The sequence below is a fragment of the Dermacentor albipictus genome, chromosome 6 (assembly GCF_038994185.2).
Source record: "Dermacentor albipictus isolate Rhodes 1998 colony chromosome 6, USDA_Dalb.pri_finalv2, whole genome shotgun sequence".
NCBI lineage: Eukaryota > Metazoa > Arthropoda > Arachnida > Ixodida > Ixodidae > Dermacentor > Dermacentor albipictus.
The window spans coordinates 138,691,217-138,703,775 of NC_091826.1; the positions used below are offsets into that span (position 1 = coordinate 138,691,217).

A 12,559-nucleotide genomic window follows, 5' to 3' on the forward strand; every position below is an offset into this window, starting at 1 on the left:
GACATATCTGCCCGTGTTCCGCACAGTTATATGAAAAACACGTGCGTTGTTAGAGGAGTCCATAAATGGTACTCGGATGAAGAGCTGCTCACCTACCTGAGACCTCAGGGAGTATTACATGCAAGAAGAATCACCCGTCGGGTCCAAACCTCACATTTCTCACATTTGCTCCAAATTCTGAACGCCCGGAGAAGATCAACCTTGGTTTTACCAGACACGAGCTTATCGACTACGTGGATACACCACCACGCTGTTTTAAGTGTCAGCGCTTCGGACATATCGCTAAGTACTGTCGTGGGGAACAGAGGTGCAAGCGCTGTGGAGGACCTCATCACTTTAAGACTTGTGCAAGTAAAGACAACTTTGTGTGCGCAAATTGCGGCGGTGACCATCCTGCTAGCTACGGTCGATGTCCTGCGCGGACAGCTGCTCAGCGGAGAAATAAGTTGTTTGTTATGGGTCCAAAGAGTGCAAGCGCACCATCGAACACGAAGAAGACGTCCAGAGCGCCACAACTAACTGGTTTGGAAACAGAGTACGCATCTCATTTCCCGCGTCTCACACCGATAAACGAAGTTATTGAGCCAACGCAAACGGTCACAGCGGCTGAGAAACCTGTTCGAAAAGAGTCCGAAAAACGCACCTATGCGGCCGCAGTAAACCGAGCTCAAGTACCACTTGGCAACAGTCAGCAGGAAAACTGCCGGCATGTGATACGCGCCTTGTTCACGGCACAACGTTCCCACGTCGCGAAGATGCCGGCTAGTTCAACGAAGTATATGTTGGAAGCAGTGCTGGCTCTCGAGTCAGTAATAATCTGCTCTACTTCCCCGTACCCTCAGTAGCATAATGGCAGCTTCTCGCCCGCTTCTACAGCGTCTTTCTGAGCTCAGCCTTTTCCTTCGAGACATACCTATACCAATTCTAGCCCTCTCGGAGGCCGGTGTCCCAAATGGAAGGACGATCCCAGGGTACATCAGACATGAAAGTCCGAGTATACCATCGTTTGCAAACGGAAGTGCCATGATATACATCAGGCGAGAAATACCTCACGTCACCTTACCAGTGCAAGACCTTTGTTCTACCTTCTTGAAAGTCGCCGCTGTGCAAGTGTGCCTAGGAAAACGAAAACTCAGTGTGGTGTCATTGTATATAAGTCCGCGCAGGAAGGTCTCCATGGAGGCGTTCATAAAGGACCTTTGCATTCGTTGCCCCTCTCCTATAATAATCTGTGGCGACTTTAACGCATATCATTCGCTTTGGGGAGATAAAACTGCAGATTACCGAGGCAAGGAACTTGTCGCAGCCACGGATGCTGCTGACTTATGTATCGCGAACGATGGCAAACCAACTTTCTTCAGACCACCAAATTCATGGAGTGCCATAGACCTCGTGATCCATTCTACAGACCTTGTCGTATCGTCAACAACGGCCCCAGACAGGATGGGCAGTGACCACTTTCCGATATTCACCACCATCACCGGATTTCACACTGCTGGGCGACAATTCTGTGCTGTGACCTGCTGGGACACATACAGAGAAGCGTTGGATGAATCCCCTGGTGAGCTGTTCGCAGATATGCTGCGGAGCAAGAGAGTGGCTACCTCAATGTTGAAACTGCCAGACCATTTCCCTACTCCTGATTTGAAACTAAAGAACCTCTGCGCAGCGCGTAGGAGAGCGGAACGAAAACGGAAAAGATTTGCAAACCCTTGCAGAAGATTTTGCAGACGTATACACATCTGGCAGATCAGCAGGAGTATCGAACCCTCTATTGTATGCAGCATTCCATACCATGGATACGCCGTTCACCTTTCGTGAGTTGGATTTGGCGCTTAGCAAATTAAGAAGACGCTGTGCTGTTGGTCCCGATTCGATCAGCAATCAGATGCTGACAAATCTGCCATATGAACGAAAACGAGCCCTTCTGGACATATTTAATCACGTCTGGAGCACAGGAGAGATCCCAGAAGCGTGGAAGACAGCATGGGTGGTGCCAGTGCTCAAGTCCGGAAAGAATCCTGCAAACCTCACCTCATATCTGCCAGTATCGCTCACATCATGCGTATCAAAGTTGATGGAAAGACTAATATCTACGAGGTTAACATGGTATCTTGAGCAAGGAAACAGACTGCCATCATGTATGACCGGATTTCGTCCACGGTTGAGTGCCCAGGACAGTGTCTTGGATCTACTAAGCCATATCGAGCACCATCGCGTAGACGGCCTTTCCACACTCGCCATATTTATGGACGTTGCCAAGGCATACGACTGTGTGCTTCACACAGGCATCATCAACGGACTGCGAGCCATGGGCGTCCCTGGAAATGCTCTTCGATTCGTCCATGCATTTCTCAGTGACCGATGTGTCCAAGTTAAGCTCGGAAGTGTAATGAGTGACAAACGACGAATTTCCCTCGGCGTCCCACAAGGAAGTGTCCTGTCTCCCTTGCTTTTTAACGTTGCCATGGCCAGCCTCCCAGATGCCCTGAAAGTAGGTCGGACGGCAGTTAAAATGTCCATCTACGCAGATGACATCTGCATTTGGATTTCGGGGTACCAACACAAACGTTTGGCCCGGATAGCCCAGGCCGCAAATCCACTATCCATCGGCACTTATCGACGCTTGGCCTGTCTTTATCAGCAGAAAAATCTGCCTTCATGCTTTTCCCGGAAGTGAGACGCAAGTCAACACGTCTGACGCTGAATATCAGAGGGCATTCAATTCTTCGTGCAACTCATGTTCGATTCCTGGGCGTCACCATCGACAACAAGCTACTATGGCGTGGTGCGGTCGAAAGTGTTGTGGCCGCATCAGTGCAAAGAATCAACGCACTTCGTCGATTGGCAGGTGTACGCTGGGGAAACAATCCTATATCCATGCTTAAACTGAACGCTGCACTGATAACAAGCCGCATTCTCTATCAGCTCCCTCTGATATCACCGTCATCGAGTCAATTCGAGCGCTTGGAGGCAGTGCACAGAAAGGGACTTCGCTTGGCGATGGGAGTTCCAACGGCGGCTTCAAACAAGAAAGTTACTAATGAGGCAGAGTCTCTCCCACTCCGCCTCTTGGCATCTCAGGCCTTGCTGACGCAGCTATTAAGGCTGGGCGAGTCACGCGCAGGCACGGCGCTTCTCCGGCGGCTAAGAGCAAGAACTCGCTCACATTTTCATGCGGCGCTGAACACCTTCCGATTTTTAGGATTGGAATGGCCTAAACAAAGCCGCCTTGACCCGCCATGGTCTTTTCCGGACGTTACGTGCAGCCTTCATGTACCCCACCTACCGACGAAACGCACCATTTCAACTGCCGAAGCCAAGTTTATTGTGCTGAACCACTTGAGCACTGTGTTTCAAAGCCACCTACAAGTACACACAGACGGTTCGGTGTGCGCACAAACAGATAGCTGTGCAGCGGCATTCTGCATACCATCCCTTGATGTGTAATGGTCTGGCCGACTGGATCGCGTAGTTTCCTCTACAACAGTAGAAAGCGCCGCAATCACCGCGGCTTTGCGTAAACTACGGGCCTTTTCTGCACGTGATGTCGTGGTGCTGACGGATTCCAAGTCAGCATTACAGAGATTACAACGGGGCCTACCTCTAGAGAAATTTACAAGGCAGTCTCTGGCACTGATTGACGACCTAACGAGCAAAGGATTTAACGTAAGGTTTCAGTGGATTCCATCACACGTAGGAATTGATGGAAACGAGGAAGCTGACGCCCTTGCACGCCTAGCGCTGACATGTGTCCCAAAAGTGAAAGCTCCAAAACCTTTTCAAAACTCTAAGGGTGCAATCCGCCTTCACTTTAGAGAGATGCACAAGCATCCACACGAACCCTGTGTGACTCATGGATTTACACGCGAACAAGCGACGCTTCTATACCGCATCAGGACCGACTCCGCGTACAACCCAGCTTGGTTATTCAAGACTGGGCTTCGCGCTTCCCCACTCTGTGTTTTCTGTGGTGACATTGGCGACATCGAACATTTCATTTGGCTATGCCAGCAGTTTGACACAGAAAGAAAAGCGATGGTCGACAAGCTACAAAAAAGCGGTCTCACGCACAGGACGTTTGAGGACGTTGTTTTCCCCGGAGGGCCCACGGCATTCAGGAAGAGAGCGCAACGACTGCTGATAGCCTTCCTGCAAGACACGGGGCTCATCGACAGCTGGTGACACACCCCTGATCTCAACTCGAAGGAGGATCAGGCGGGACAATTGCCGGCTATGTATGCCAGGCTAACCCCGCCTGCTTCAACATCACCACCACCACCATCTAAACAAATACTATGGTCAGTGCAAAGTGTGCAATGGTCGAGTGGGCTGAGCGGCGCTTCCCCGCTGAGGCGCCGAGTGTGGAAAAATTTTGCGAGGGCGCTGCGAGCGAACTGAATTGATGAAACAGATGAAAAGAAGCATAGTGTAGAACTATATCGATACTGGAAACAGCAGATCAGGAAGGAAGCGTTTTATGATAACTCAAGAGGCAGTGCCCTACTCTTTGAAGCTACATCAGGATGTCTTAGAACGCGGAGCTATAAAAAGAAATTTAACGAAGAAAAAGACACATGTACTGTGTGTGGTAAATATGTAGAGACAATGGAACACCTCATACTAAAATGTGATAGTATCAATCCCGATGTCGATGCGGCCACAGTCACCCTTCCTGAGGCCCTAGGGTTCAGAGATAATGATAGTCATGTAAATAAATGTGCGGTGGAAATTAGCAAAAGGCGATTGGAGGATTGGTGGCTCAAAAACAGAGAGGTGACATAAGGTTAAAAGGGAGGAAGACGTATTTAAAGAAAATCGAGAAATTCAATAACACACAACACAGATAAAAATAAAAGGCAAAATAAAAATCTGAGCATGGTGGCAACTGCCATCGCCCCGTTCCAAAGGGGACGCTCCTACATTCCATCCATTCATCCATCCATTGAGGCGGAGACGCGCTACGCGGTATAATCGAAGTTTCGCTGCGGGCGCTAAGACCGATTGCACACGTACTCTCTTATTTCATTTATTTTCACCTTAAGGACCCGGAAGCATTACATAAGGGATGGCTTTAATCCTTGTGAGAATGTTAGAACATATGTAAAGAGCATTAAAAAACAACAACAAACAAAAACAAGCCATGAACAATTGTGAAAAGGGGGAACATCGTGTTGGAGTAAGGGTGGGTAACGGTAATTAACCGGTGTGGTTATTTAACATTTCGCGGAACGTTTTACGGTCAGTGCATGACACGATATCTTCTGGCAGACTGTTCCGATGGGTTATTGCTTCAGGGAAGAATGAAGTGCTCATGACAGATGATCGGGTGTTAATGTGTGCCGACTGTGGCTTAAACGAGAAGTACGTAATTGTGGATTCAAGGAGGATATATAGAATTCTATATATCCTCCTTGGGTGGATTCAAGGAGGTTATATTAACCTCCTTGGGTGGATTTAACAGAGAATGCATGGAGTGTGGATGGTAATAAAAGGTGTGAAGCAAGCAGAGACGAGAGATGATCCAGCGGGAAGAAATTAAGCGATGGTAGTTCAAGTGTACGTTTTATTGCGGTTATGCTGGTTTCACGAGAGTAATTGGAAGTTATAAACCGAGCAGCGCGATTTTGTATTGCTTCCACGCCACAGGTAAGATATGATTCGGAAGGGTGCCAGATAGATGATGCATATATATTCTAAGTGCGGACGTTCGAATGTTAGATATGCTAGCTTTTTTATTTCTGGTGATGCGGCTTTCATGTTACGTTTTGAATATCCAAAGGCACGTGAAGCATTAGAACAGATGGTGTTAATATGAGTTGATCATGATAGTGTCGATGTCATGTTAACGCCGAGGTATAGACATGATGATAGGAGCTGAATTTATAAGTTTCATTGGAATCGAGATCCTGTTGTAGTGCGGTGATGTCATTCGAGCCTTTAATAGGGGAGTATAGGACACAGTCATCCGCGAAAAGAAGTAATTTATTCTTATTGTTAGCAAGTAATAATGTAAATGAGGAAAAGTAGAGGCGATAAACCAGCGCCACACCCAATGTTACGCTGCTAAGGGACGAATTACGGTTATTTGCAGAGGTAAGCTATCTGTGTACGCCCTTTTAAATAGCGTTCAAGCCAGGTAGGCAAGCTATTTGGGATTCCGATAGATGCGAGTTTTTGATGTAGGTGATTGTGGGAAACGCGGTCCAATGCTTTCGAGTAATCCAAGAGAATGGCATCAATCTGCAATGAAGGTCCATGAATTACAGAAAGTCATGGGTGAAATCGGCGAGTTGGGTCTCGCGTGAAAATAGCTTTCTGAAGCCTTGCTGGTGAGGGTAAAAGAAGTTGATAGATTCCAGGTGAGCCATTAGGTTGGATGAGATTATATATGTTCTAGTAGTTTGTAAGGAATGCTGGTCAGAGAAATTAGGCGATAATTTATAGCACTGGAGCGGTCGCTGCAGTCTTAAAGATTGGTACGATATGGGCCTTTTTCCAGCCGTCGGGCAAGTTCACTGTCTTTAAGGATTGCGTAAATATTAGGTGTAGTACCTGGCTAGAAATGTTACTGGCGTTAACAAGTATTTTGGCGTTAATGTCATCACACCCAGATGAGGTGGTTAGTTTCAGTGAATTAATGAGGCTACATATGCCATCAGGGTTGATCCTGATGTAGGGCATTAATTTTAATGAAAGTGGTGGTATTGGTTCAATGGGAACGTCATTAGTGTTGGAGAAAACTGAGGTGAAGTATAGTCGTTAAAAGCTGACGCACATTTCTCAGAATTAATAATGGTGCTTTATTCGAACTTCACATTTATACTGACACCTTTTTGCCACGTATATATATATATATTTCAGGCATGCAAGACGACGTCTTCAATTTTGCTGTCGTTTTCTGACGCGTCGTCTGCTAGCGAGAGCGCGGACGCTGGAGGACGCCCAGTTTTTCTCGCAGATGCAGCAAATGTATGGATGCTTTTACTTGCTTGTAGTTGTAGGCAGGGAAACTGCTATTTTTAATATTGTTTCCTAAAAGTAACACGTAATTTTTGCCACAGAAGTTGCCTATCTGCAACATGAAGCTACGTAAGAAAATTTTATTGATATCGTGTCATTTTACGCGCGTTTCTTGTTGGTAGAATATCGGCAACGATGATTGAATATCGACAATGATGACAGAAAACAATATTATAGTGGAATAAATTAAGTTTATTGACTGCATGGCACGAAGAGATGCAGTGACCAATGCACTTCTAGGTAAATCTAAGAATACGCAAGCATATGTATCCACGACATATATGTAAGAGAAAAATTGTCAAATATTATAAGCGCGCTCATTTAAAAAGTGAAAACTCCCGACCGGAATAAGCGTGTTTCTTTTAAAAGCTACAGTCCTGCAGGTGAACCAATCTACTTTCCGAGAAAAGGAAGCAAGGTAATTATTGGACGTTAATGTGAACGACAGTGTTATGGAAAAGATATTGCTTATGTGCTCAGATTGAATCGGGGAGACCGGAATGTTTTTACCAATGTGAGCTCCGTGGCTTGTCTGGCGATCTCCTTCAACCTGCCAGCAGGCGAAGTAGAAACATGCAGTCTATTCGAATGGTATTTGCTATTCAAATCGTATTTGACTTCAAAATTCACTATTAAAAAAAAGATCTAATAACCGTTTCCGTTCAAATGTAACGCTTAACAGCATTCGAAGGGGAAGGGTCGAAGCAAGTGAGGACTCTTATTCCGAATGATTGTGCTGCTGGAGCGTCGTGGCTGTCGATTGCGCAGAGGCGCACTTGTTCCCGAGAGAGAGCACGGCTGTTAATATGGCATCTGCCTTTCTGTCATTCAATATGTTTTGGGGCAGCCTGGAAATCTGCATGCCAACTTGATTCTGGCAAGGAAACCATTTTTCTGACAGTCTCACCATATATGGAACCCATTAAAACTGGGTGCCCGGTGTGGTACCACATTTATCTTCAACGAACGCAGCAAATCTACAAATATATCTACGTGTATATATATATGTGAGGCATACCGTTCCTTTAATTGCTTAATTGTTTTCCTTGTAATGCTGCACCGGATCAATGAAAGCAGCCGTATTTAACGCAGAAGCTGTTCAGTTGAGCGGACGTATGTTTGGGAACGGCATTACATTTAGGCACGGAATATGAGATAAGCGCAACATGTTTTTCTCAGAAAGCAAACTCGAGAATAATTTCTTTCGTTTACACCCCTAGAAGAAAGCCGAAGGACGCAGCTACCTTCTATTTTAGAGCGCAGCTCTTTGGCGTCCGTTCCTGGGTTTCGCGTCGTCGTCGTCGTCGGCCTCGTAACCAGCTCGCCGACGAATCTGCTCCGCCGCCGCGCATGCGCGCTGTCGGCTCTCCGGGCGAGGGAGGATGATGGAAGGGAGGAGGAGAGACTGTGGAGGAGGGCTGGCTACACAAATGGCTCTTTGGCGTCCGTTCCTGGGTTTCGCGTCGTCGTCGGCGTTGTCGTCGGCCTCGTAACCAGCTCCGCCCCCCTTTCATCCCCCCAGCGCTAGCAGCGACCGACTGATACCGCTTTCGTGAGTCCGCTACCGCACTCACGAAAGACGTCGTGCACTTCCTGCAACTCGCATTAACCGTCCATCGATCCACACCGATGTTAGTAGTGGGGGACTTTAATGTTGACATAAAGACAAACAGCAATTTCCTAACACTTATGCGGGAGAACATCCCGTTCCTCTCGCTCGTAACGCGTCCCACGGCTGTGACAACCTCGCGAGGCACTTGTATAGATCTCGTCTTTGAGAATCAAGCATTGGTGTACCAAGTCGAACATATATCAGTCTATTTCTCCGACCACAAAGCTTCCTTCATGACTGTCAAGAACTGTTAGTGGAGTCTTTGTTAAAGGAATACGTGTGAAAAATAAAAAAAAAATTATGTGATAGCGCATACATGTGTTGCTCGATTTCTTTGCCTCAATCTATCGAAAAGGTGAAACAGCTTATTTGCTGCGCTCAAATTTCGCATTAGGAAGTAACGTAATCATCGGTAATTTTTTTTTTAATTGAACAAGTTCGGGCGTGTTAGGTCTGGCGACATGATTATGAGACAGCCACCCTTCAGTTCTCACCACTTGGGGTTCTTTAACGTGCACCTTAACAGAAGTACGAGTGTTTTATTTCATTTCATTCCAATAGAATTTCGCGACAGGCTGGTTTGAACCAATTGTGAGCTCGAGTTTAGCAGCGCAACGCCATATCCGCTATTAGGCGCCGCTTTTTTCCTTTTTGTTAAAAGCATGGAGCTGGGCAAAAATTTTACGCGGCTTACGAACCAACGAATACCATATATAATGGCTTCCTAAAACTATTTTCAGCACCTGAGGTCCGACCGCAATAAAAGAACCCGTACTAATTACTCCGCATTCTGTTATGCGAGGAAGACGGAAACATGAACAGAATGTTGCACTGCAGTTTTTTCTTCTTTTCCTGTAAATCTGAGTACAGCTAGCGTGCCGGATGGGGCACATAAGTTTTATTTGTTTGAAGCGGCAAGGAGGAAGTTTACATATGTCTTTCCGTCTCGCACGAGCTACTGATGGAAAACTATATGCACAAAAATGCACACGAGAGGTGCATACTGCTTGAAGAACAAGAAAAATAATTGTTCTCCAAAGGGAACTGTCGATAACATAGTAGAATGAAAGCCGGCACTGCGGTTGCAATGCACGCGCAATCACAGAGCGGCACTTAAAAAAAAAACGAAACAAAGAAACCAAGAAAGGCACCTATTCCTAAGGCATGAATACAAGTCATATTTAATTATAAACGCAGTTTGAATTGTCTGAACGCATATACCAGCGCACGAAGTAGTACGAATGACCCTTCTGAGAAGGATCACCAGCAGTTTCCAACGGCGCGACTTTGTTGAGGCCCAATCCAGTTCGATCGCAGCGCCGCCAAAGTATTTTTCGTCGTCGCGTGCACAAAGCATGCGCCACCCCAGCCACTCGCCCCACTCAACCACATTCTAGAACACTCTGTGTTACGGACATCGAAACTGAATATTTATGTATCGTTACTTTCGTTCTTGTTTTAAGAAAAGTGTGCACATAGATACAAAAGTTATCTTATTTCTATTGCACTACATTTAACGTAACTACTGCAATATAACAAGCCGTATAGATGTACGTGTTAGGCAGCGCAGCGTCCTTGCAAGTAGATAAGGGGGCCCCGCGCAGTTAAACACAGAATGGCCGCCATTTGTGCAGTACGAGCATTTGAATGTGTTTCTCCCAAGTGCCTGGAGAGCTTGGAGCGCTAGAGTGTTCCTAGGTGCGTGACTTTGGAAGTGTGCGTTCGTAATTTTTCAGCAAAAGAAGACATCCGGAGACGATTCAAGTGATTCGGCTCGGCGAGCAAGTCGTAAGCATCGGTGGTGTAGCTGAGTGGGCGCTCGCTAATCAAAAGAACAGCCGATTGCGTCTGAGGGAGCGATATTTACTCACAACTTCGTGCACAAGGCATGCATGCTCGACCGTAGGCTGCGGCTCTTCAGAGCTCAGGTGAGCAGACTTGTACCATGCCTGCGTTTTGAGCCTTGACGCTTCGCTTGCTACAACCATTTAGCTCAAGCGAAAATGTCAAGCATTGACGAATGGAGATAGTTCTGCCTATGCTGCACGTTTAGATTCATTTTTCAGTTGTCTGTTGGCGTCCTTGAGTGTCTGAATTGCTCTGCTGGTTGTAGCGACAGCGCTAAATTAGGTGATGGTTCCATGCACAAGTGCCTATGCTGTGCTGTCATGAAAGCAGTTTCACTTGCGATTACACACTGCGTGAGCACGTCTGACAACGTCTGACACACCCGTGAACCTGCTTGAAAGACAGCGCAGTCGACGGCCTTGCGATTCGTGTTTCTCTATGTCTTAGGCTTAAGGGGCCAAATGCAGCACACTGCAGAGATCGCATCATGCTGTCGAGACGAACGTTGGAATGCACTTTTTCACATTGACTTATCATGTAATATGCGTTTCGGCGTGCATGTTCGCCACATCCAGCAGCACCTGTTCAGAGTATGTTCGTAGACGTTACCATTTGTACTCCTGTAGCTTTCGGAAACGCTTTCCCACTAGGCTGCAAAAGGGAGCCGCGGTGTGTAAGCAGCTGAGACGTACTTCGTAGACATCGTTTTTTCGCGAGTCTTTCTGCTGGCAGGAGAAAAGTCTTGAGCGCTTGCTACATAGTCGGGATAGACACTCTTTGCACTGTGACCGCCATTGTTGTCGCGTCATTACGGGATCCATGGTAGCAGCTGCGTTATCGTTGTATGCATAGTAAACACTACTGTTGCTGCGTGCCTACATTCACTCGCGCATCTGCGGCCACGGGTCTCCACTGTCTTACCACAATGTCACCGCTTGGGTTCTATTCGACCTACGTCACCTGTTAGTTGCAAACCTTTAATGGGTGATATTGCCTTCCGCGACACGAACCCAGCTCTTTCGCTCGCTTGTTCCCGGAAACGCTAACCGAGGCCCAAAAAAGTTGAAGCGTGGGAATGTCTGTGGCGCCATCTCTCCACTGTTGCTGCAATTACTGTCGTCTGCTCGTTTCGGGCAGCCGCTTCACACACGGCGCCAGTGCGTGCGACAAGGGCGCGCTGCGGGAAACAAAAAAAAAAGCGTTTCACGCAAATTGCATTCTGTTCTAATGGTGCATTTCTAAGCGCTGCCCACATTTCGCATCCGTGTGGTCATTTTCCGTGGCGGCGGGCTTGACGGCAGTCTGGCCCCCTCTGTGAGCCCGGCCCATCCTGAGGGGATAGCCGCCATTGTGTTCCGAACAGCGGCTGCCCCCTTTACGTGTGGACGCCCCCCCCCCCCCCCCCTTAAAGCCGGCTTATGTCTGTTACCGCCTGTTCGATTCGTCGCTGCGCCTTTCCACGCTCGCGTTGTTGGTTTCACTTTCAGTCTGATCGGTGTCCGCTTGCGTTGATGCTGTGTTATCTCGAGGGATAAATGGCTCTGTGGTACCTCGCGGCTTGCTCGTACCCCAGGGTGGGTCCCGAGATTCTAGCGCGCATGCATGATGCTAGCTTATCTGCGTGTTAAATAAATGAAACGCGCTGCTGACGAGCCAGAAGTAAGCTCGTCAACAGCCGCAGAGGTGAACTTACAGAGCCCTGTGCTCTCTGTACATGGCTTCATTTATAAAGTACGCTGGGGCTTTTTTTTTTTTTCTTCTTGATGCTTGCTTCGCAACTCCTCTTTTTTTCTTTTTGAGAAGGAGAGGCGCTACAGCTTCTCCTGAATAACAAAGTCATCTCGAATGCTATTCTTTTGCAAGGTTTCACGCCCCAGAAAGTGATAGGTGATATCCAAAATATTGTGACCATGATGTGTTTCAGGCTCCTGCAATCGTTTCCACTGCGTGCAGTACACAAAAATATGGCCTTAGACATTGGCTGCTGTTCATGGAGCCATAATATGAAGCGTAAAGTGACAATTTGGAAGCCCATTCATTAAAAGTGCGGATACATTGCTGTGTTCGAGTCTGCAT

General features: G+C 47.2%; 1 protein-coding gene across 6 annotated transcripts in view; it reads left to right on the top strand.

Annotated features, from left to right (window-relative positions):
* Window positions 1-10,019: 10,019 nt before the first annotated feature.
* Window positions 10,020-12,559, top strand: part of LOC135896103 (inactive histone-lysine N-methyltransferase 2E-like) — a 458,065-nt gene continuing 455,525 nt past the window's right edge. For 2 of the 6 annotated variants that reach the window (XM_070541357.1, XM_070541360.1), the window contains exon 1: window positions 10,021-10,563. The gene's annotated coding sequence lies outside the window, so the exon portion shown is untranslated. Of the gene's footprint in view, window positions 10,564-12,559 lie in introns of all 6 variants that reach the window. The other 4 variants (XM_070541359.1, XM_070541358.1, XR_010562591.2 and 1 more) reach the window with 4 other exon arrangements.